The sequence below is a fragment of the Pinus tabuliformis genome, chromosome J, assembly GCF_031772625.1.
Source record: "Pinus tabuliformis cultivar Carrire ecotype Pingquan chromosome J, CPIR1, whole genome shotgun sequence".
NCBI classification, from domain to species: domain Eukaryota; kingdom Viridiplantae; phylum Streptophyta; class Pinopsida; order Pinales; family Pinaceae; genus Pinus; species Pinus tabuliformis.
In genome coordinates this window covers 460,371,638-460,398,589 of record NC_142295.1, presented here as the reverse complement: position 1 = coordinate 460,398,589, position 26,952 = coordinate 460,371,638, and positions in this window count along the sequence as shown.

Sequence of the window (26,952 nt, the reverse complement as noted above, 5' to 3'; positions counted from 1 at the left end):
TCACCAAAACTAATCGTTGATCCTCCACTGTCGATTAACTTGCGACAGATCCAACAGTTCACAAGAATTTCGAAGGCACAACTTGCATGGAGAGTAACTGCCCGAAAAAGTGTTTTTTCCCTCTCCACCCAAGTGTTATGTGTCCAGTAGTGAGTGGAATTGGAGGCCTTCCTCGAAATAACATTTACCAGTTCTTGTCCACCTGATATACCAATTTCATTGTTTAAAACCCACCCTTCTCTTAAATAATCTTGCGATACAATATATGGGGATCCAATGGTTGGGGAAGGTTCGCTCTGTTGGTTCATACTGGAATCAATAGTTGAGATCTTATCCGACTCAACACTGTTAAAAGTACAAAGGCCTGTGGCTTTTCTATTAGTTCTGTGTTTTCTATTACGAAGCGTGAAAACAGAGAGTTCATCAATTCTATCCCGAACACAAGGAAAACAAAAGCTCAACAAGGGTTTCCACAGGCTTGATAATTGATCACATGCACAACATCAATTATTCATAATAAAAGAGATTACAGAGTCTCAGCCTTGGCCCAATTACACAAATAAAAGACCTCTGTTTCAAAAGGAAATCCACACGCTACTCTTGACTCTCACTCCACTCAATCCCCCTTCATTACATTTTTTCCTTATTTTGATCAATAAAATATCACTCTATTCTATGCCTAGCAACTCAATCCCTAGTTTTAATCAATCTAATAGAAAATATCTAATTCCTAGCTCTACCACACACCTATGCTAACAAATTATCTTTGAACCTAAAATAAAACAATTTCTAACTACTACTATAATGAAATGCAACTCATTTCTTAAGAGATCCAACCCTCTCAGTAAAACTGACTTTTAACCAATTAGGTCAATGTAATTCAACTTGTTTAGCCACAAAATGTGAACAAACTTTCACATTGCTGGCTAATTCTGGATGCTCATGCATCAGACGCCCTGGGAAGAAAATAATCGTCCTTCAAACTTTCAAGACTTACTCCATACTTCTATAATTATGTTTTTGTCAACCAGCTAGCATCCTCCACTGGCTGTCCTTTCCATTTGACTAGATATTGGAAATAAGTTTGTCCTCTAGTTCTTTTGGATACTCTTTTCTCCAAAACAACTTCCACTTCTTTCTTAGCTGTCTTGGGCATTTGTTCTTCCCAGTTCAAAGTTTGAACTTCATCTTCTGTAGTCTCCTCCTATAGCTTTGTCTCTTTCTCCTTGTATGGATACAAATATGCAACATTGAATATAGGTGATATCCCAATCCCTTCTGGCAATTCAATTTCATAAGCATTACTTGAAAACTTTCTTATAATTCTACATGGTCCTATATTTTTCATCTTTAGTTTATTTTAAGTCTTAGCAGGAAATGTTTCTTTTCTCATATCTCCCACTTGGAATTCCTTCTCTCTTCCTTTCATATCTATTCTCTGTTTGTATATTCCACTGTTTTCCTACAATCTACCTTTGACATCTTCTTGTAGTCTCTACATCTGTTATGCAAACTCTTCAGCTTTTGCACTTCTAATCTCTTGTTTACCCAAATCTCTGAGCTCATACACACCTCTTGGATTCATCCCAAAAACAATCTGAAATGGACTCATCCCAGTACTTTGGTTTGGAGTGTCATTATAAGTAAACTCAGCCTGAGCTAGTGCTAAATCCCATTATTTAGGACTTTGATACACTAAACTTCTCAATATATTTCCCAAGCTCCTATTTACTACTTTGGTCTGTCCATATGTTTGAGGATGGCATGCTGAACTAAAACTGAGGTTAGCTCCCAATTTCTTCCAAAGAGTTCTCTAGAAATTCTCTACAAGGTTGGTATCTCGATTAGACACAATACTTGCAGGCAATCCATGTAATATTAAAATTTCTGAAAAAAATAGATTAGCAATATGTGTTGCATCACTAGTCTTCTGACATGCAATGAAATGTGCCATCTTGGAAAATCTATCTACTACAACATAAATGGAATCATTCCCCCTTTGAGTTTTAGGTAATCCCAAAATAAAATCCATGCTAATTGCATCCCATGGTTGGTTTGGTATTGGCAATGGCTGGTACAATGCTGTATTTTGGCTTCTCCCTTTAGCATGCCAACATATCCTACACTTCTCAACAAATTTCTTAACATTAGTCTGCGTCTTTGGCCAATAGTAAAAACCATTTACCTGTGCAAAGGTTTTGTCTTGTCCAAAGTGACCAGATAATCCCCCACTATGCTTCTCCTTTGTTATGTTTTCCCTCATAGAACATTTGGGAATGCACAACTTGTTACCTTTAAACGATAAACCTCCTTGGATAAAATAATCTAACCACTGACTTTTGTTATGAACTATTGGATTTTGAACTACTATATAGATATCCTTGAAATCTGCATCATCTTTATACATTTCAATCATTTCTTCAAATCCTACAACACCCACTTTTAATTCTTGCACAATAAAACTTATCATGTTCAATGCATCAATGACTTTATTTGACTTACCACTTGTGTGCTTTATCACAAAACTAAGGCTTTGCAAAAATTCTACCCACTTGGCACATTTCTGGTTCAATTTCGGCTTGTTATTGATGAACTACAATGCATGATTGTCTGAATACAATATGAGTTCTTTTTGCAGCAAATAATGTCTCCATTTTTTCAAGGCTTGTACAATAGCATAAAATTATTTATCATAAGAAGAATACTTCTTCTTAGCTTCATTTAGTTTCTCACTAAAGTATGCTATTGGTCTCTATTCCTGACTCAAAACTGCTCCAATTGCAACTCCACTAGCATCTGTTTCAACTTGAAATACCTTTTCAAAATTAGGTAAAGCCAAAACCGGTTCATGTCTGTTTCTTCTGTCCACTTGAATGGTTGATTAGTCTCCTTGATTGTTTCAAGAATTGGTGCACAAATCTGACTAAAGCCTTTGATAAATTTTCTGTAAAAACTTGCAAGACCATGGAAGCTCCTTACCTCAAATATATTTCTGGGAATAGGCCATTTCCAAATTACTTGGACTTTCTCTGGATCCATTTTCAATCCTTCTTTAGAAACTACAGATCCCAAGTAAATTAATTCTTCCTTCATGAAACTACATTTCTTCGGATTTATCAGTAGTTTCTCTTTCTGTAGAGTTCTTAGAACCAACTTAAGATGCTCTAGATTTTCTTCTTTACTTCTACTAAAGGCTAGAATATCATCAAGATAAACAATAAAAAACTTGCCTACATATTCCTTCAAGACTTCTTCATTAATGTCATGAATGTGCTAGGTGCATTAGTGAGTCGAAAAGGCATCACTAACCACTCATACAACCCACTATTTGTTTTAAATGCAGTCTTCCATTCATTGCCTTCTCAAATTCTTACTTGATGATATCCACTCTTCAAATCTATTTTAGTAAAATATTTGGATCCACTCAAACAATCCATTAAATCATCCATGCGTGGAAAATGAATTCTATACTTGATAGTGATCTTGTTTATCACTTTGTAATCTGTACACATTCACCATTCTTCTCCTTTCTTTGGACTAAGTACTATTGGTACAACACATGGACTAAGACTTTCTCTGATTAGCCCCTTATCCATCAGCTCCTGCACTTGTCTTCCAACTTCTGCGTTCTCTTGAGGAGTTAATCTGTACACTGCTTTATTTGGTAAACTTGCTCCTATTATTAGATCAATATGATGACTAATTCTCCTGATTGGTGGCAATACATTTGGCAATTCATCCACAACAATATCAACAAAATCATTCAACAAAGTTTTGATTTCTTCAGGTAAATCATCTAAGTTTGTGGAAGTCAAAATTACCTTAGGTCTCCCTATGACATCAAAATGCATTTCTTCACCTTTTTTAACCTCTTGTAACATCTCCTTCCCACTCATCAACATAACACTGTTTTCAAGTACTCCCTTGTCAGCTTCACCCTTCAATGGCAACAATGTTTGTTTAGTTCCATCCTTCTCCAGAGTATAAGTGTTTCTCCTCCCATCATGAATAGATTTTCGATCAAATTGCCACAGTCATCTCAGTAATACATGGCATACATCCATGGACATTACATCACATAATATCACATCTTTATACGTACCAATTTGTATCTAAACCTTGCATTGTTCTGTCATAATAATCTAATGTCCCTTCTGTACCCATGACACTTTGTAAGGAGTAGGGTTTATTGTCTTTACCAATCCTAGCTTGTCCACCATCTCTGTAGAAACAAGGTTGTCAGTGCTTCCACTGTCAATTATTACTTTACAACACTTACCTTTAGATTTGCATGTAGTTCTTGTAGAAATTTTGAATAATATGACACATATTCACAGAGATTATCCTGATCATACAATTATAAGTGGAACATGTATTATACATAATCTCCTCTACGTTGATCATCAATTTACAGAAGCAGAAACATTCACAGGCGCACATAGAAGCATCAATCAAACTCATAAACACAGTATGTATCCCGGGGAAAGCATCTCGCTAAAAACCCCACACTATCTGTATATTATATTGATTGAATCATGTAACAATACAAAGCATAATACTTCTCACAAGTATCTCCACCTGTTACACACAATACAGCTCAAATTTGATCTCCAAATCTCCCCCGCTGCTTGCCTGCCTCCACTGCTCAATACCTGCTCAAGAACTGATGAGAATAGCTTCCCAAACTCGTTTTTCACCTGCAAAATAGTCACTCACTCTTTGTGGACGTGATCAAAGGCTAAAATGTGGGCCAAATACGTGAGCAAACTCATTGGCATACTCAATCCCTTGATTGTGCAAGATCTGGTGCACAACTATAGTCACAACTGATAGCAATCTGATTCTCTACCACTTGTCCCTGTTGAACTGAACATGCACTGACATGCAACTGAGTTAACTGATGTATTCTTTAGTTGTATTATGAGTTAATAATTAGTTTAACAACTCCTCATTAGTCTATCTGCAGTTAGACTAACTACAACTAGTTTAACTAAGTCAAACTGAACACAACTCCATCAACTGCACCTCCAGTCCACTAAACTCAACTCACTTGAGTTCTAACTGAAGTCCTGCATGCAAATATTAGTCATCCCATAGGTAACCACGTATTTCCTTGTGGGATCTGCATGTACCACATCCGTAGCTCATTCTGAAGTGCTCCAAGAGAATAAGATCCAGTTTATATTCCAAATATTATTGTGAGATAATAATATTTGACTTTTCTATTTTTGACAGCCAGTCTAAAAATAGACTTTGATCACTCACACTTTCATCAAAAATAGAAATCCATCTATTTTTCCCAACTTGATCAATCATCCATAAACATAGACATGATCCATATGTCTAAAAATAGACATAGTCTAAAAATAGACTTGCGCCAAAAATAGCCTGCGGGCCCACTTAGTGAAGGCGACTCTTTTCACTAAGCTCCATCATCTTGTTGCACTCTCAACAAGCATTTCTTGTTGCACACTTTTCAACACTCCCTCTCAACAAGAAAGGCTTCCTCTCAAACCCGATCCTGTAACTTTGGAATGTTCTCCATGCAACACATCTGGCCGGTCCACTTGCTCTATCATCAAAGTCTCTGACTGCTATTGCCTCTGTCGACTGAAACTCTGCATCTCTGTGCTCTTCAGTATCTGACTGCTCTAGCCTCTGTCACTTTGATCTCTGACTGCATCCGTGCTGCTGCTGGTTCTATCTCCCAGCATTGCATCCGCACTGCACCTCCCAACTGACCTCCCTATTGGGATAGAAACATCCTCTGATGCTGAAGCTCTACCTGCTGCTGACAAGTGCTCCCTCTCTGACATCTGCGCTACTGCAACATCTCCATGCATCTCGCACCATTGCACACCTCTCTGTGCCACCTAGCACTGTGCAAAACACTTGTGCCTCTCGCATTGTTGCAGCCTGCTAGCTATGCATTGTCCTGGGATTCCCTGCACTGTCGCTCTCTCTGCCGCTCCATCCGCATCTGTCTCTACCCAATCAGTCAGTTCCTACTACTACACATCTGGGGCTCCCGTAGCAAGGTCTCATCCAAGAGGTTGGGTACCTCAAGGATCCTGCCCCTCCTCCTTGGGACGATCAATCCACATCACCCCACCTCCTACCTGGAGGTATGGCTGCATGCGATCCCTCAACCCACCTGGCTTGAAGTTTCCCCCTACTGGAGGTCTCTGGATGAGTAGATGTCTCTACTCGATCTCCTCTCATCTTCCCCTGTTGTGGCTCCTCCACAATCCCCTGAAGCTGCTGCACCAATCGTGGCTCCTCCATAATCGTCTGAGACTTCTTCTGGCTCTGCATGTCGACAGGTAATATACGCTCCCTCTCAACAACCAAGTCTCCATCAGTTGCCTCGCTGCTCAAGGCTTCGCATGCATCTTGAACCACAAGAGCATACAGGTTCCTGACCCATGAACCAATCTCATGACAACGAAAGCATCGCACTTTCGATTTGTCAACCTTCTTCCCACCACTGGAAGGACAAGATTCGGAAAGAGAAACCTTCTCCTTCCCCTTCTTCACCTTACTCGCTAAGGCACATTTCTCGTCATCATGCCTAGATGAAGAACTGTCTCTGGTGCTCCGTCTAATCTCCTCCTGCATCAAATCCGACCATGGTCGTTCCCAATTTGGCAGTTTCTCCCTTCCATTCACCGAGTCCTGGTAGCTATGCCAACTCTTAGGAAGGTCAAGGAGTCCTAGACTCACCATCCTCATCATCAACAGTAACCCCCACACTTCCCAGCTCATCTCGACACTGAGTGAACCTCGTGAGATACTGGGGCATACTATCTCCATTCTCGAACTGAATGTTTCTGAGTTTTATCTCTTGCTTTGGAATTAAATTCGAATTCCACCAGCACAAAACTCAACTGCTTCCGATCTAGAATTCGTGAGAACACAATATTTCTCGTACAGAGATTGACTGTATGGGCATTCACCGGATATCTCACCTTCCAAAGGAAGGATGAATCCGGAGGCTACCTGGCCCGATTACAGACTCTGCTTGAAGAAATAGAATGTAAACACTTCCTGAATAGTAGATCTGATGATCAATCCTCGCTTGATATCCTGTAAAAATCTCTTCTACAAATCAAGCACCTCTGATACCATGTAGAAACTTTTTCTACAAATCATCTAGCTCCGATACCATGTAGAAATTTTGAATAATATGACACATATTCACAGAGATTATCCTGATCATACAATTATAAGCGGAACATGTATAATACATAATCTCCTCTACGTTGATCATCAATTTACAGAAGCAGAAACATTCACAGGCGCACATAGAAGCATCAATCAAACTCATAAACACAGTATGTATCCCGGGGAAAGCATCTCGCTAAAAACCCCACACTATCTGTATATTATATTGATTGAATCATGTAACAATACAAAGCATAATACTTCTCACAAGTATCTCCACCTGTTACACACAATACAGCTCAAATTTGATCTCCAAATCTCCCCCGCTGCTTGCCTGCCTCCACTGCTCAATACCTGCTCAAGAACTGATGAGAATAGCTTCCCAAACTCGTTTTTCACCTGCAAAATAGTCACTCACTCTTTGTGGACGTGATCAAAGGCTAAAATGTGGGCCAAATACGTGAGCAAACTCATTGGCATACTCAATCCCTTGATTGTGCAAGATCTGGTGCACAACTATAGTCACAACTGATAGCAATCTGATTCTCTACCACTTGTCCGTGTTGAACTGAACATGCACTGACATGCAACTGAGTTAACTGATGTATTCTTTAGTTGTATTATGAGTTAATAATTAGTTTAACAACTCCTCATTAGTCTATCTGCAGTTAGACTAACTACAACTAGTTTAACTAAGTCAAACTGAACACAACTCCATCAACTGCACCTCCAGTCCACTAAACTCAACTCACTTGAGTTCTAACTGAAGTCCTGCATGCAAATATTAGTCATCCCATAGGTAACCACGTATTTCCTTGTGGGATCTGCATGTACCACATCCGTAGCTCATTCTGAAGTGCTCCAAGAGAATAAGATCCAGTTTATATTCCAAATATTATTGTGAGATAATAATATTTGACTTTTCTATTTTTGACAGCCAGTCTAAAAATAGACTTTGATCACTCACACTTTCATCAAAAATAGAAATCCATCTATTTTTCCCAACTTGATCAATCATCCATAAACATAGACATGATCCATATGTCTAAAAATAGACATAGTCTAAAAATAGACTTGCGCCAAAAATAGCCTGCGGGCCCACTTAGTGAAGGCGACTCTTTTCACTAAGCTCCATCATCTTGTTGCACTCTCAACAAGCATTTCTTGTTGCACACTTTTCAACAGTTCTGAACAAACTCTTCTTCTGAGCTGGTTCTTCAATCTTTTTCTTTGTCTTAAGCAAGGTCCTTCTCAATAACAAGGATTCTCCTACTTCAGGGGGTTCTTCCTTTTCCATAAGTAGAGGTGGTTCTGGCTTTGCCTCAGCCACATTCACATGCCTCTGAATTGCTGGTTTATTATGAGGACAGTCCCATGACACATGTCCCCATTCTCCACATGTGTAACACCGAACATCTCTTCCTCGACCTCTCCCTTTGGGTGCAAATCTTCCTTTGTTAAATTCTCCTCTCTGTGGTGGTCTACTACTTGAACTGCCTGCTTCATGCTAATGTTGTTGTCCCCTTGGTCTGGTAGTTCCTCTACCTCTTACTGAGCTTCTTCCTCTATTCCTTTGATTCTGTTTTCTCAATATCTTCTCTTCTACCTTCAAACTTGCTTGATAGGCATCTTCAATAGTCTTCAGACTCAACAAGCTGATCTCATCTTGGATGTCATACCTTAAGCCATTGATATATATAGCTACCTTCTCCATGTCATCTTCTGCATGTCCTGCTCTAATACTCAATCTATAAAACTATTTTGTATATTCTTTAACAGACATTCCTTTTTGTCATAAATTTCGCAATTATTTAAAAAGATTTAACTCATAATCTTTAGGCATAAATTTGGCTTTCATTTTACTCACCATTTTATCCCATTGCGTGACGTTGGACTTTTATTTTCTCATTCTGGATGTTTGTAATTCCTCCCACCAAATAGCTACATGACCCTTCAATCTGGTAACTGCAAATTTCACCTTCTTTTTGTGGTCAGCTTCCTCTTCATAGTCAAAATATTTGTCGAATGAATTGATCCAATCCATTAGATCTTCTGCATTGAGACTCCCTTCGTACGTAGGAATTTCCATCTTTGGTTTGCCTCCTACTTTCGCTGACATCATGATAACTCTGGTAGTTTCATTTTCCTCCTCTTCTTCTTCCTCAGAAGATTCTTGTTTAGTACTGTTAGCTCCTTCATCAGGGGTTCTTCTATGAGCAGTCTCAATTGTTTCCATTCTCATACACAGACTCCAAATCTCTTCCAGTAGAACTGCATTTGCTTCAGGTCTCCCTTGACCAATGCCAACTCCTCTCCTCGGCGGCATTTTTTTGCTGCAATCAACCTTAACTTCTTCTCTGATACCACAAATGATGCAGGCATAAATAGTGGCTTAAGAAACCCCAACAATCACCCTGATGTTCACCGTTTTTACACAATTCTGTATTTTGCCTTTAGAACTAGAATGCCTTTGGAACAAGGCCAAAACAATGCATTTGTGCTTTATAAACAGAAATGTTCGTGATTCACTAGAGATCACGATCTAATTGAACCGACAATCCAAATTAAATCGCATCATCGCAAGTCACAAGGATCTCCGTAGTCCATTACATCCATTGATCCAACGGTTGACATTACGCCCAATCACTGAAACTAATCGCTAATCCTGCACCATTGATTAACTCACAACACATCCAATGATTCACAAGAATTTTGGAGGCACAACTTGCATAGAGAGTAACATCCCAAAAAAATAGTTTATTTCTCTCCACCAGAGTGCTACATGTCCAGTAGTGAGTGGAATCGGAGGCCTTCCTCGAAATACCGTTTACCACTTCTTGTCCGCCCAATATACCATTTTCATTGTTTAAAACCTGCTCTTCTCTTAAACAATCTTGCGATACGATATATGGTGATCCAACGGTTGGGGAAGGCTCACTCTGTTGGTTCAAACTAGAATCAATGGCTGAGATCTTATCTGACTCAACATTCTTAAAAGTACAAAGGCCCATGGTTTTTCTATTAGTTCTGTGTTTTCTATTACGAAGTGTGAAAACAAGGAGTTCATCAATTCTATCCCGAATACAAGGAAAACAAAAGCGCAATGAGGGTTTCCATAGGCTTGATAATTAATCACATGCACAGCATCAATTATTCATAATAAAAGAGATTACAGAGTCTTGGCCTTGGCCTGATTACACAAATAAAAGACCTCTAGTTCAAAAGGAAATCCACACGCTACTCTTGAATCTTGCTCCACTGAATCCCCCTTCATTACATTTTTTCCTTCTTTTTATCAATTGAATATCACTCTATTCTATGCCTAAAAACTCAATCCCTATTTTTAATCAATCTAACAGCAAATATCTAATTCCTAGCTCTACCACACACCTATGCTACCAACTTATCTTTGAGCCTAAAATAAGACAATTTCTAACTATTACAATAATGAAATACAACTCATTTCTTAAGAGATCCAATCCTCTCAGTAAAACTGACTTTTGACCAATTAGGTCAATGTAATTCAACTTGTTTAGCCACAACATGTGAACAAACTTTCACATTGGTGGGTAAGTCTAGATGCTCCTGCATCACAGGATGTCATAAGTGCTAGGGTGTAACAACACGTGTTTAGGAGTGATAAGAAGTGCTAAGGAAACACAAGGGAGAACTAGGTAAAAATGCATGGAAATGAATGAATAAGACTTTGTGACCAAGAGTGCTAGCAATGTCTAGGTGTGCTAAGGAGAGAGTGACAAGGTGTACTATGTAGTGCCAAGGAATGCTAGAGTGTTAAGGTGGTAGGCAAAGATGTGTCAGGTGATAGGGTGAGCTAGGGAGTGTTAAGGGGTGCTAAGGAAACATAAGGAAGCACTAGTTCAAAATGCATGGAAATTAACAAATAAGAGTGTGTGAGAGGGAGTTTCAATGAATTTAGGTGTGTTAAGGAGGGAGTGACAAGGTTATATGCTAAGCAATGCCAAGGTATGCTAAACTACCAAGGCATGTCAGAAAGTGACATGGTGTGCTAGGGAGTGCCAAAGCATGCCAAGGAATATAGGGGATGTTAATGCATGCCACATAGTGCCAAGGAATTCTAAGACATGTCAGGTGCTATGGAATGTCAAGATGTAAATTGTGTTGCTTAGTTGTTTTAGACCAAGGTTGGATGTGATGAGCCTTGTCTTGGTAACTTGTTAAGTGGGATGAGTGAGATTGTACATGAGTACCCTAAGATGAGTTACAATTAGTTCTTAGGTGAACAAGGCATATGTTGAATTTCCATGACACATGAGAATCCGGGTTTGGCCTTAGAATTTTTTATGCGAACACAGTCAAGTGCCACAACACATCTACTATGCAGAAGGAAATATGCCATGAAAGAAAAAGTAATGGATTGAATGCACATAGTTTAGGGTCTACACATATTCATATGTTAATTCTTATTATTGTGATATAAAATAACCATTTATATGTCTAATGTAAGACTCCTCTAGAGATTTCTATACAACAACAACATATTTGTGGTAAAAGGTATACTGTCAGAGGCTGCTCCATCAAAAATAACAACCAAAAGGGACCCTACTATGCACACAGATGAAGAGTTAAGAATATTGTTATCTATGAGTGCTGATGTGGAGCTATGGGACAAAATTACACATGCAGCAAACCTTTTTGTTCAACCAATCAAGATCTAAAAAGGAAAATGTGTGATTATATATACATGTGTGATAGTATTTGGAGAAATGCCAACCTAACCCACAAATTTGTTGACATTTTGCTGGAGCTGACCTATAATTGTTCCTAAATTTAATAAACATGTAAAATAGGACTGAATTTTCAATACAAAATATAAATTGATAGGAACATGGCCAAATTGTGAAAGTGTAAAAATTGGTATGGTTTAAAGGGACTGATCCCTTTGAAAAGTCTTAAATGTGTTAATGAAGGTTGAGCCTCATTCTAGAACCCCTTTGGGCATCCATATTAGGAATTGGTGTAGGATGCAACACTTCAGAATAATTTTTGTAGCAATGATGTCAACACTTGTATAGTGACATGGGGTTGGAGTTGGCCTGTCAAAGCTCATTGGTCTACTTTGGAAATTCTGTAGGGTGATGCCTTAGATGATTTGGAGTATGAGGGCATGATTTGATATTTAGTTTGCATTAAAGAAGCTTTTGAAGCTAGATATTGTAGAAAAACCCCTTGTTTTGAATAGGGAGGCACATGCCACTGAAGAAAGTAACAACAAGTACACAGAATTGAAACTCAAATCACATCACTATTTATTACTCTTTGAAACAAGAAATAATTAAAATTTTCAAACACTACTATTCACTTTTCCTTTAGTCTAGAAGGTACAATGAATTTGGAAACATGTACAACAATGTCTCAACTTTCTTAACTCCTAATCCTAATGCACCTTCCTTGCATGGATAGATAAGACAATTAAAGTCTACTACTAGTGAATATGATATGAGATATTAAAACATGCTTCCTTAGCTAAGGCTGAGAATTAATAACTAGGGAAGTGCTCCTTTTAACTGTGCATGCAAAAACTAAATAAAGCAAAGAGTTTCGCTACTCCAGAGGTAGGTGTTAACTCCACACTCTACAGCGAAAGCTTTGCGGTGCAAGTGACACAAAGGTTTGCATGCAGAACTTTGGATTAAAAGGAGTGGAGCTTGATGCTACATGTCCACTATTAACCCACTTTCTGTATGAGTTACAGGAGATAAAAATAATGATATACGGGAGATACATAGTAGATACTATAGTTATTCAAATTTAATAAAAAATACTACTATGTCTTCCTGGACATAAAAGAAACATCTTCCATAAAATATTTTCTCCATGTGTTAGGTGTGGAGCTTGATTATCTTCTGTATTCAAAGGTATCGCCGCATTGGACCCCAGTTCGTAATGGGGCAACAATGCCACACATAAAATATTCACTGCAGGGGAGGTCCACGGGGGGCCAGCGCCCCCGAAGATAAAAATAGATGTAAAATTGCCTTGTAAAATGTTATAATTTAGTAGTCAATTTGGGTCGTTCATTAGGTGGATATTTGACGGTAGAAGTTATGTTTAATTTAAGGTTTCTTGCCCTAGAAGGCAACCCCTCGCTATATATGAAGGAATTGTATTGCGTCTATGTAGACCTGTATTTTGAGTGAGGCAGAGAGAGGATATTGAGAGTGAAGAGGGAATTATATCAGATCTGCTATAGGTTGTATCTCTTTAGTTTGTTGGATAATATAAAAGGAAGGACTAGTTGTTTCTCTGTTGACATAGCCCAAACTGGGTGAACCACGTATATTTGTGTCTCTCTTGTTTTATGCGTTTTTTTTGTTTATATTTCTGAAATATTTTATTTTTTCCATTACTTTGTAATATATAATTTTCTAACAACTGGTATCAGAGCCGAAGGTCTATTTGGCTGATAAACTCGCAGGAGAGAAGGGTTCCTGGTTCGAGTGGGATTTAGGGTCGAAATATTTAACAGCCAAAACTACTAGTTGTGGAAGATGCAGATGGAAGATTATCTATATCAGAGAGATCTGTACCAACCATTGAGAAGAAAGGCAAAGAAGCCGACGAGCATGACAAACACAGAATGGGATATTCTCAACGGAAAGGCACTTGGAACAATACGACCGTGCCTAGCGACATCGATAGAATTTAATATTTCAAAGGAAACGACAACAGAGGGTTTAATTTCGACATTGGCCAAACTATATGAAAAACCCTCGGCCTCAAATAAGGTATTTCTTATGAAGCGTTTATTTAATATGAAAATGTCAGAAGGTGGATCTACCATTAAGCATTTAAATGAATTTAATACAGTTACTAGTCAGTTAAGTTTTGTAGGGATAACTTTCGATGATGAAGTTAGGGCTCTATTATTTCTGTGCTCATTTCCAGAAAGTTGGAATGTTTTAGTTATGGACATTAGTAACTCTGTCTCTGGATCTAGTACTTTAAAGTTTGATGATGTTGTCGGTGCAATCCTTAGCGAGGAAATGCATCAGAAAAGCTCTGGTGAGACATCAGGAAATGCTTTGACTGCAGAGACTAGGGGAAGAAAAATGGAAAGAGGAAAGAGCCCTGGATATCATAGTAAGTCAATAAAAGGCATATCTAAGTCTAGATTGGGGATAGTGTGTTGTAAATGCAGGAAGAAAGGACACTTGAAGAAAGACTACAAGTGTGAGAAGGGAAAAGAAGGAGACGCGTAGCAAGAAAATAATCATGAAGCAAATGTAACAGGTGATGTGTTGCAAGATTCTTTGATTCTTTCTTTAGAAAATATTATTGATGCTTGGGTGGTAGATTCAGGGGCTTCATTCCATGCCACACTTGATAGGAAACCTTTTCATGATTATGTTCAAGGAGATTTTGGACAGTTTTGATTGGGTGATGATAAACCCTGTAAAATCTTTGGAATGGGTACAGTTTTAATAAAACAGCAGAATGGAAATAAATGGCTATTGAAGGAGGTAAGACATATTCTAGATCTAAAGAAAAATCTTATTTCAACAGGGAATTTGGGAGGTGAAGGCTGTGTGACTAATTTTATAGATAAAACCTGGAAGGTCACTAAGGATCCCTGGTAATAACAAAGGGAGAAAAGGTTGGTACATTGTATTTATGCAGTGGTCTTTCTAATTATGTTAATGTTTTACCCTATACAAGAGAAGATACGACATTGTGGCATCATAGGCTCGAGCAATGAGTGAGAAGGGGATGCAGATTCTTCACTCAAGAAATATTTTTCCAGGTTTGAAGCATGTTGATTTAAAATTCTATGAAAACTATGTTTATGGAAACATAAGAGAGTCAGATTCCTCAGAGTTGGGAAAGAAAATAAGAGCGAAAAATTAGAGCTTGTCCATACAGATGTATGGGGACCTGCTTAGGTATCATCTCTTGGTGGCTCTCGTTATTATGTTACATTTATTGATGATGCAGCTAGAAAAACCTGGATTTATTGTATTCGAAATAAATCTGATGTATTTGATACTTTCAAGAAATGGAAATATTTGGTTGAAAATGAGACAAGAAAAAGGTTGAAGTGTCTTAGCTCAGAAAATGGAGGTGAATATTGCAGCAAAGAGTTTGATAAGTATTGTTCAAATAATGGAATTCACAGAGAGAAGATAGTTCTAGGAACACCACAAGAAAATGGTGTGTAAGAAAGGATGAACATGACAATCATGGAGCGTGAAAGGTGCATGTGATTGCATGTGGGATTGCCTTTACAATTTTGGGCAGATGCTGTAGATACTGTTGTTTATCTAATAAATAGAGGGCCTTCAAGTTCCTTGGATGGTGGTATTCCAGAGGAGGCATGGATAGGTAAAAAGGTAAACTACTCATTTTAAAAAAAAATTGGTTGTGAAGCCTTTGTCCACACTAATAAAGAAAATAGAACAAAGCTTGAGGCAAAATCAAAGAAATGTACTTTTATTGGATATGATGTTAATGATTTTGGTTATTGCTTTTATGATTATGAAAAACACAAAATCATAAGGAGAAAAGATGTAATATTCAATGAAAAGGTTTTGTATAAGGATCAACTACAGGAAAAGAAATAAGAAAAATAAAATAGAGAATACACAGTGCTTGATGAGATCATAAAAAAAGTGATGGTGCCTGAAAATCATAATGATCAACATCCATAACAACAACCACAACAGCAACAAGAACCTTAAACGCCTGAAAATTGTGTTAGAAGATCTACCAGGATAAGTAGACCCCCTGAATGATACTCTCCTTCATTATATTATGTATTGTTGATTGATTTTGGTGAATCAAAATGTTATGAAGAAGCAGTACAAGTAGAAACTAGGAAGAAATGGGAGCAAGCCATGAAAGAAGAGATGGACTCCTTAGCATATAACCAGACTTGGGACTTAGTCAAGTTGCCTATAGGTAAAAAAAAATTGCAGAATAAATGGGTTTACAAGTTGAAGGAATAAGATGGAGGTAGAAAAAGGTATAAAGCTAGACTTGTGGTGAAATGGTTTGCACAAAAAAAGGGTATAGAATTTGATGAGATATTTTCTCCTGTTGTTAAAATGACTTCAATCAAAACTATTTTAAGTCTAGTAGCAACTGAAGATTTGCATCTTGAGCAATTAGATGTAAAGACAACCTTTCTCCATGGGGATTTGGAGGAAGAAATATATATGCAGCAACCATAAGGATATGAGGTAAAAGGGAAGGAGAAACTAGTGTGTAGGTTGAAGAAGAGCTTGTATGGCTTAAAACAGGCTCCAAGGCAGTTGTTATGAAACCAACTCAAGAAAAGATAGAAAAGATAGATCAACGCCTTAGAATTCAGCCTCTTTGAGGGGGCAACCTCCTTTACATTACATAAATGAACAATTCTTGGATGATTCAAATGACAAAACCTCCTTTCTATATATAGGAGTCTAAGGAGTCACAATATAATCCAACAAACCTAACAATAATAATATAAAGCCACAAAAATAACAATAGAGGGATTCTATGGGGCAGAGTAATAACAATATGGGGGCAATAGGGGCACAACAATATTAATAAGGGGTATAACTACAATAGTAATGGGGTAATCACTAGTATTATAGGGACCCAACATGCCCCTCTCCTTCAAAAAAGTGTTGTCCTCAACGCTTGAGTAGTTTTAGATACTTCTGCATAAAATTCTCATCCTCCCATGTGGAATCTTCAGCGGATAAGTTCTTCCACTTGATAAGATACTCTGAAATTGATAGATTTCGCAGCTGTCGAGCTCTTGTTTATGTGATTGCTTCTGGTTCCAATATAATTTTTCCTTCCTCGTCAAGTTCTGGCAATATTGTTTAAACTGGGAGCTTGTCGCCTATAACCTTCTTTAAACATGAAACATGGAAAACTTGGTGCAATCGAGAAGCTGCAGGAAGCTCCAATTTGTATGCCATAGTACCAATCTTTTGCAACACCTTGGATAGACCATAATACTTTGGTGATAATTTATTATCCTTCTTAGCTTGCTTGAGGGACATTTGCTTATATGGTTGTAGCCATAGGAATACCCAATCACCTACATCAAAACTTCTCTCACTGCCATGTTGATCTGCTTATTGTTTCATTCTATTCTGTGCCAACACGAGGTTATCCTTTAAGAGTTGGAGGACTTGTTGTTGATGTTCGATGTGATGTTCCACTGCCAGAACCTTAGAATTTCTCTTAAATATGATGTGATGGATGGTGGTTGATACCCATAAAGTGCCATAAATGGGGTCATTTTTGTTGCTGTATGGAAGGAAGTGTTATACCACCATTCAACCAGAGGCAACCATTTGACCCATTGTGTCTGTTTATCAGATACAAAGCAAAGAAGATATCCTTCCAAAATTTGTTTACTATCTCAGTTTGCCCATCAGATTGAGGATGATAAGATGAGCTATGAGCTAACTGAGTACCAAGACAAGAAAATAATTATGTCCAAAAATTTCCAGTGAAAATGGGATCTCTGTCACTTACAATAATCTTTGGGTTTCCATGTAGCTTTTGAATTGTTTCCATAAATGTAGTAGAAATTGTACTGGCTTTAAATGGATGTGATAATGCACAAAAGTGTGCATACTTGGTAATTCTGTCAACTACCACCATGATGACACTCTTTCCCTCAGACTTGGGTAAACCTGTGATAAAATCCATTGAAACCTCCTCCCAACGTTGGCTTGGAATGGATAAAGGTTGTAATAGACCCAGTGTCTTAATTGTTTCAACTTTATTTTGTTGGCAAACCAAACATTCCGCCACAAACTTTTGAATATCTGATTTAAGGCCATCCCAAAAAAATTCCTTCTTAACCCTGTGGTAAGTTTTTAAAAATCCTGAGTGCCCTCCTAAGGGAGAAGTGTGCAATTCCATAAGAATCTTTTGTTTTAGCTGGGAATTCTTACAGAGGTATAAGCGATCTTTGTACCATAACGAATCATTTTGCCAGCTAAATGTATCAGACGTACTGGAATCTTGTTGTAACTTTCGAATAAGTGCCCACACTTCTTCGTCATTCTTCCATTCCTCCCTTGCTTCGTTTATCCAATCTGGTTGGATAATAGAAATGGCGCACAACAATGCTTCCACATCCTCATCCTTTCTTGAGAGTGCATCTGCCACCACATTTTGCTTCCCTTTTTTGTAGATGATTTCAAAGTCATAACCCAACATCTTTGTGACCCACTTTTGTTGCTCTTCAGAGGATAATCTTTGTTCTAAAAAGTATTTAAGGCTATCATGATCCGTTTTTACCTTGAAGTGTCTTCCCATTAGGTAGGGTCGCCATTTCTTAAGTGCATGGAGTATTGCCAACATTTCCTTCTCATAAATAGCTTTGCTTAAAAACTTTCCCTTGATTGGACGACTTTCAAAAGCAATGGGTCTTTCATCTTGCATTAGAACAACACCAATTCCATTTCCTGAAGCATCACATTCCACAATAAAGGTTTTTGTGAAGTCCGGTGTAGCTAAGACCGGTGCTTGGCACATTGCCTCTTTAAGATGTTAAAGGCCTTTGTTGCTTCCAGAGTCCATGAAAATGCATCTTTCTTCAATAATGTTGTTAGAGGTGCTGCTATTCTCCCATAATTCTTAACAAACTTGCGATAATACCCTGTCAACCCAAAAATCCTCGCAGATGCTTTATGGATGTGGGGATTTTCCATTCCTTAATGGCTTTAATTTTGCTAGGGTCTACCTTAACTCCTTCATGAGATACAATATGACCCAGATATTCCACCTCCTGGACTCCAAAGAAACATTTGGATCTTTTTGCATATAATTGTTTTCCTCCAATAGTTGTAGCACCCTGTCAACATGTTCAACATGATCCTTCCAAGACTTGCTGTAGATTAGTATATCATCAAAAAATACTAACACAAATTTTCTAAGGAATGGTTTGAAAATTGAATTCATCAAACCTTGAAATGTTAAAGGTGCATTGGTAAGGCCAAAAGGCATGACCAAAAATTCATAATGACCCTCATGAGTTCTAAATGTTGTTTTCGGAATGTCTTCAGTCTTCATTCTGATTTGATGATATCCTGAACGAAGATCCAACTTGGTGAAGTAAATTGATCCATGCAATTCATCCAGTAATTCATCAATGACAGGAATGGGGAACTTATCTTTAATAGTGAGCTTGTTGAGCTCCCTATAATCCAGACACATGCACCATGATCCATCCTTCTTGTGCACCAATACTACTGGAGTACAGAAAGAACTTTGACTCTGTTGAATTATACCAGCCTCTAGCATTTCTGCAACCATACGTTCAATTTCACTCTTTTGGACATAGGGATATATGTACGGCCTGATGTTTGGAGGAACACTTCCTGGAATCAGATGAATAGCATGATCATGATCACGCATAGGTGGGAGACCTTTGGGAGTCTCAAATACCTTGGAATGATTGTCAAGGACTTTTTGGAGATCTGGAGAAATAGATGATTCCGATGTGGAAACATCTAGCGAACATAATTGTGCAATTACACCTCTTGTCTCCTTTTTTAGAAGCTTTGTCATACCATTAGAGTTGATTATCTTTCCTGGTTTCCCTGCAATACCCCTTAATTCAACTTCCTTTCCTTCCGTAGAAAATTTGATGAAAAGTTCTTGAAAATTAAAAGCTATTGTACCCAAGGATTGTAGCCATTGGACTCCTAGTACAACATCAGCACCTCCCATTGGAATGGAAAGCATTGGGCTAGTCAATACATATTCTCCCATGGATAGCTTGATATTATGGCACTTTCCAGAGCAATTTATTGTTCCTCCATTTGCAATCATCACTTGACACTCTGGTGCTGGATATAGGAAGCAATTCAATTCTTTTGCTACCTTACAATGAATAAAATTGTGGGTGCTTCCTGAATCAATCAACACTATTACCTTTTTCTTCTTGATTTGTCCTTCTATCTTGATGGTTTGAGGAGTGGTAATTCCCGCCAATGCATTACAAGATATGGTCGGATTTATTTGTTCTTCATCTAGGCTTTGTTCCTGGAGTATATCCTCTTCTTTTGACCTTTCTTGCTCCTTTTCTTCTTCCTCTTCACAATCTATGTAGAATAATTTCTTCTCAGCACACTTATGACCTTTAGTGTATTTGCTATCACAACTGTAACAAAGCCCTTTTGCTCTTTTTTCTTCCAATTGTTGTGGTGTCAACCTTATAGGTTGTGGAAGACTAGGGGCAACAACACTTTCGTCTTTATATTTGTGAGTGGTATGCTTCCTGGTTGCCATAATTTTGCTTTCCATTTTTCTTGCTAACCTGAATGCCTTCTCTAATGAATCAGGTTCCCAAAGGCAAACATCATGTTGGATATTATCCTTTAAAGACCCTATGAACACATCAATTCTATGCTCCTCTGGAATATCTTTTACCCTTATGTTCAATTTTTGGAACTCCTCAATGTGCTCCATTATTGAACCCTTTTGTTTGAGACTTATCAATTGGCTAAAAAAAGTGTTGCTTTTTGTATCCTCATAATGTGCTATCAATTCTTCCATAAAAATTGCCCAAGTGATAAATTGTTTACGAGAGCAAAGCCATTGATACCATACAAACTGATTTGGTTCCAAATATAAAGTTGCCATACGTACCTTTTGTGTGTTTTGCACATTATTGAGATCGAAGAATTGCTCCATCTGTAATATCCATGTGGCGGGATCCTTGCCATCAAACTTCCTCATATCGATTTTTGGGATATGGTGAGTCTTCGATCCAACATTAGAGTCTATGGAATCATGATTAACATTTCTTTTGTTCTCATCATGAGTTTCCTTTAGTACCCTTTCACCCTTAGTGACCATTTCTTGTAGCAATTTATTCATATTTATGTTCAATTCTTCCATCTTATCATCCATGCCATCAATTTTAGCTTCTACGCCTTTATTTAAACAATCCATCTTAGCTTCTACACCTTTCTTTAAACCATCCATCTTAGCTTCTACATCTTTTCTTAAACCATCCATCTTAGATTCTATTGCTTTTTGTGCATGTGACACTTGTTGCACTTGTTCTTGTAATTTTGATATATCATATAGCATTTCTTCTTCTTCTTCATGAGTCATGCTAGAGCTTTCCGGTTCCTTACTAGGTGTTTGCATTTTCTTTCCTCGAGGCAACAGTTACCGATAATAATGCTCTATATGCCCTTTGAATTCCTTCAAAATAAATTTTCAAACCAAGCTTAAGTAAAAATTTAAGAAAATCTACACACATTTTTTCACTTTGTAGGATCTCGATATTGCCTCTGATGTATCTTTGTCCTTTCCAATCATCTAGTTCTGAATTTGTGAACTAAAGTAGCCCTTTGTGTCCTCTTTCCAATGCCACAAGTCTGACCCAAATTGGATTCTCCAAGGAAGAGTTATGTGAAATCTACCACAGTGACTTGATTATAGACTAGTTCAGTAGAGATAACTTGTATGATGTGCCACGAGTCTCTGTTTCGACCTTTGGATCTAAAAAATGCATACAAGAAACTAAAGTCCGTCCTCTTTCTATAATTTCTTACAAAATTTCAATCCGATCCCCAGAGAGAAAATTATGAAGATTTTCCCCAGGTCACCTGTTTGGAATGTAATTCAGGAGTCTGCAAAAAGACCAACTTCCTCAGATCATATCTCCGCAAATATAGCGCGAAAAGCTCTGAAATTTGGACCCGAGGTTCAGCGCGATTTCTTCTCAATTTGGTTTGTTTTGAAACTTCTGAAACGTCTTAGAAAAAGAGCTATAGTGAAAATGCCACGATGACCTGTTTGGAGCAGTGAAACCCTAGAATCCAAAGCTCTGATACCAAATGTTATGAAACCAACTCAAGAAAAGATAGATCAACACCTTAGAATTTAGCCTCTTCGATGGGGCAACCTCCTTTACATTACATAAATGAACAATTCTTGGATGATTCAAATGACAAAACCTCCTTTCTATATATAAGAAGCTAAGGAGTCACAATATAATCCAGCCGACCTAACAATAATAATATAAAGCCACAAAAATAATAGTAGAGGGATTCTATGGGGCACAGTAATAACAATATGGGGGAAATAGGGGCACAACGATATTAATAATGGGTATAACTACAATAGTAATGGGGTAATCACTAGTATTATAGGGACCCAATAGCAATGGTATCTAAAATTTTACAGGTTTATGTCTTAACAAGGTTATACTAGATGTCACTCTGATCATTATGTTTATCTCAAAAAGCAAAATGATGGCAGCTATATTATATTGTTATTGTATGTAGATGACATGCTTGTTGTAGGTTCTAACATGAAGGAAATAAATGTTCTCAAAACAAAATTGGCGAACTCATTTGCAATGAAGGATTTGGGTGCTGAAAAAAAAATCCTTGACGTGAAAATAACTAGAGATAGGAAGAATCACAAATTAACATTGTCTCAAAGTGAATACATAGAAAAGGTGTTGAAAAGGTTTAATATGCATAATGCAAAACTAGTTAGTATACCTTTGGCTATCCATTTCAAATTAAGTAAGGAGAAGTGTCCCAATGTTGGGTTGTGTTATATTCTTTCCACGTAGTTAACGAGGGGTTTAAGGGGCACCTGTAACCCCACTTTATGGGGTCCGGAGCAGCGCCCCGAAAAATTTTGGTTTTGGACCCTATGTTAGGTTGAGCAGACCCACCTATGGTTTTGTGCATGATTTTTGCACATGTTTTTTGACGCGATGGTTTTCGGTCCATGGTATTGGATGCTTTGGCATGTATAAATATTTATTATAACATTGAAAGGAAAATAATGAAAAATCAAGCTGGCAGTCCCGGTTTTGGGATCCAGGGGAAAATATCTTTGTATATGTGTTTTATGTGTTCTTCTCTCGCATTATTTATTTTCTGTGTTTTACAATTCATATGCAGGTAATTTTTGTACAGAATTAAACCCTACATTTCGTATTAGAGCCAGGTTTGGCTTCAAGGGGACGCCTTTGTTGCTGAGGGGTTTCGCTCAGGCCTATGGTAGACCTTGTTCAGTGGGATATCTGCGAGATTGTTTCTGGTGGTGAAAGAAGATGGCGAGCAGTCAAAAGATAGAGATCGAGAAATTTAATGGTCAGAGTTTTGAGTTGTGGAAACTCAAGATGGAGGATCTGTTCGTGGATAAAGATCAGTGGATCATGGTAGATCTAGGGACTAAACCAACGGGAGTGTCCGATGAAGAATGGAAGAAGTTGGTTCGAAAAGCAGAGAGCACAATACGATTGTGTGTCTCAGATTTAGTATTGCTGAATGTATCAGGGGAAGCTACAACAAAGGCTTTGTGTGACAAGTTAGGGACTTTGTACCAATCTAAGTCTCTGGTGAATAAACTGTTCCTGTGGAAAAAGATGTATAACCTGGGGATGAAAGATGGAGACTCGATGAAAAAGCATCTGAACACATTTAATACCGTGGTAAGTCAATTAGCATCTATTGATATTAAAATTTCAGATGAAGATAAGTGCATCAGTTTGTTGTGTTCTCTACCAGATTCACGGGATAGTCTGGTTATTGCAATAGGTAGCAATGCAACTGCCTTGTAGTTTGATGACATAGTCTCAACCTTGCAGACAGAGGAAACGAGACAGAAAAATTTGGAGAGCCAAAATGGTGATGCCTTGTATGTACGAGGACGGTCCCAGAACAGAAACAAAAATAAGTCATCGAGTGGGATATCTAAATCTAGAGGGAGATCTGAATCTCCAGGAAAACCTGTAAAGGTGGTGTCCTGGAAATGCAGCAAGGAAGGCCACTTCAAAAGGGACTATAAATCTAAATCTCTTGACAAAGGAAATGGATTTGATAAGGTTCCTTCTACAGAGGCGAAAACCACCTCAGATGAAGGTGGGGATGTGTACTTGGCTTCTTCAAGTACACATGTAGATCATGAGGCATGGTTGATTGACTCAGGTGCATCATTTCACTTCACTCCCCATAGAGAGTGGTTCTGTGAGTATGAGAAATATGATGGTGGTGATGTCTTCTTGGGGGATGACAAGAAGGCTAGAATCATTGGTCGTGGAAAAATAAAGTTGAAGCTGCAAGGCAGAAGGGTTATAACACTTCTGAGTGTTCTGCATATTCTTGCATTAGCCAGAAATCTAATTTCTGTTAGTAAGCTAGATGATGCAGGTGTAAAAATAGTGTTCGAGAAGGATACCTACAAGATGGTTCAGGGAGAAATGGTATTGATGCGGGGAGTTTAGATTGGAACTCTGTACAAGCTGCAAGGTAGCACTGTTGTTGATGGGTGCAACAGTTCCGTGGTTCCTGAAAGCGGAGCAGAAAATCTAGTGGTCTCTGGAGAAAAGACCATGTTGTGGCATCAAAGGCTTGGACATATTGGAGAGAAGGGCCTTCGAATACTTCATGATAAAGGTATGGTATAAGGTATGAGTAATAGCTCTATGGATTTTGATTTCTGTGAAAATTGTGTATACGGGAAGCAGAATCGGATGAGTTTCCCCTCTGGTGGTAAGAGGGCGAAACATATATTAGAGCTTGTGCACAGTGATGTGTTTGGACATGTGAAGGTTCCATCACTAGGTAAGTCTATGTACTATGTATCATTTATAGATGACTTCTCAAGGAATACATGGATATATTTCCTTAAGAAGAAATTTGAAGTCTTTGATAGGTTTAAATAATTTAAGGCTCTAGTGAAAAACCAGACAGAGAAGAAGATAAAGGTGCTGAGGACAGATAATGGTGGAGAGTTTTGCAGTAAGGAATTTGAAGAATTCTGCAAGAAGTGTGTTATGAAACCAGCTCAAGAAAAGATAGAAAAGATAGATCAACGCCTTAGAATTCAGCCTCTTCGAGGGGGCAACCTCCTTTACATTACATAAATGAACAATTCTTGGATGATACAAATGACAAAACCTCCTTTCTATATATAGGAGTCTAAGGAGTCACAATATAATCCAGCCGACCTAACAATAATAATATAAAGCCACAAAAATAATAATAGAGGGATTCTATGGGGCACAGAAATAACAATATGGGGGTAATAGGGGCACAACAATATCAATAAGGGGTATAACTACAATAGTAATGGGGTAATCACTAGTATTATAGGGACCCAACATGCCCCTCTCCTTCAAAAAAGTGTTGTCCTCAACGCTTGAGTAGTTCTGGATACTTCTGCATAAAATTCTCATCCTCCCATGTGGAATCTTCAGCGGATAAGTTCTTCCACTTGATAAGATACTCTGAAATTGATCGATTTCGTAGCTGTCGAGTTCTTGTTTCTGTGACTGCTTCTGGTTCCAATATAATTTTTCCTTCCTCATCAAGTTCTGGAAATATTGTTTGAATTGGGAGCTTGTCACCTATAACCTTCTTTAAACATGAAACATGGAAAACTGGGTGCAATCGAGAAGCTGCAGGAAGCTCCAATTTGTATGCCATAGTACCAATCTTTTGCAACACCTTGTATGGACCATAATACTTTGGTGATAATTTATTATCCTTCTTAGCTTGCTTTAGGGACATTTTCTTATATGGTTGTAGCCGTAGGAATACCCAATCACCTACATCAAAACTTCTTTCACTGCGATGTTGATCTGCCTGTTGTTTCATTCTATTTTGTGCCAACACGAGGTTATCCTTTAAGAGTTGGAGGACTTGTTGTTGATGTTTGATGTGATGTTCCACTTCTTGAACCTTAGAATTTTCTCTTAAATATGATGTGATGGATGGTGGTTGATACCCATAAAGTGCCATAAATGGGGTCATTTTTGTTGCTGTATGGAAGGAAGTGTTATACCACCATTCAGCAGAGGCAACCATTTGACCCATTGTGTCTGTTTATCAGATACAAAGCAACGAAGATATCCTTCCAAACATTTGTTTACTATCTCAGTTTTCCCATCAGATTGAGGATGATAAGATGAGCTATGAGCTAACTGAGTACCAAGACAAGAAAATAATTATGTCCAAAAATTTCCAGTGAAAATGGGATCTCTGTCACTTACAATAATCTTTGGGTTTCCATGTAGCTTTTGAATTGTTTCCATAAATGCAGTAGAAACTGTACTGGCTTTAAATGGATGTGATAATGCACAAAAGTGTGCATACTTGGTAAGTCTGTCAACTACCACCATGATGACACTCTTTCCCTCAGACTTGGGTAAACCTGTGATAAAATCCATTGAAACCTCCTCCCAACGTTGGCTTGGAATGGATAAAGGTTGTAATAGACCCGGTGTCTTAATTGTTTCAACTTTATTTTGTTGGCAAACCAAACATTCCGCCACAAACTTTTGAATATCTGATTTAAGGCCATCCCAAAAAAATTCCTTCTTAACCCTGTGTAAGTTTTTAAAAATCCTGAGTGCCCTCCTAAGGGAGAAGTGTGCAATTCCATAAGAATCTTTTGTTTTAGCTGGGAATTCTTACAGAGGTATAAGCGATCTTTGTACCATAACGAATCATTTTGCCAGCTAAATGTATCAGAAGTACTGGAATCTTGTTGTAGCTTTCGAATAAGTGCCCACACTTCTTCGTCATTCTTCCATTCCTCCCTTGCTTCGTTTATCCAATCTGGTTGGATAATAGAAATGGCACACAACAATGCTTCCACATCCTCATCCTTTCTTGAGAGTGCATCTGCCACCACATTTTGCTTCCCTTTTTTGTAGATGATTTCAAAGTCATAACCCAACATCTTTGTGACCCACTTTTGTTGCTCTTCAGAGGATAATCTTTGTTCTAAAAAGTATTTAAGGCTATCATGATCCGT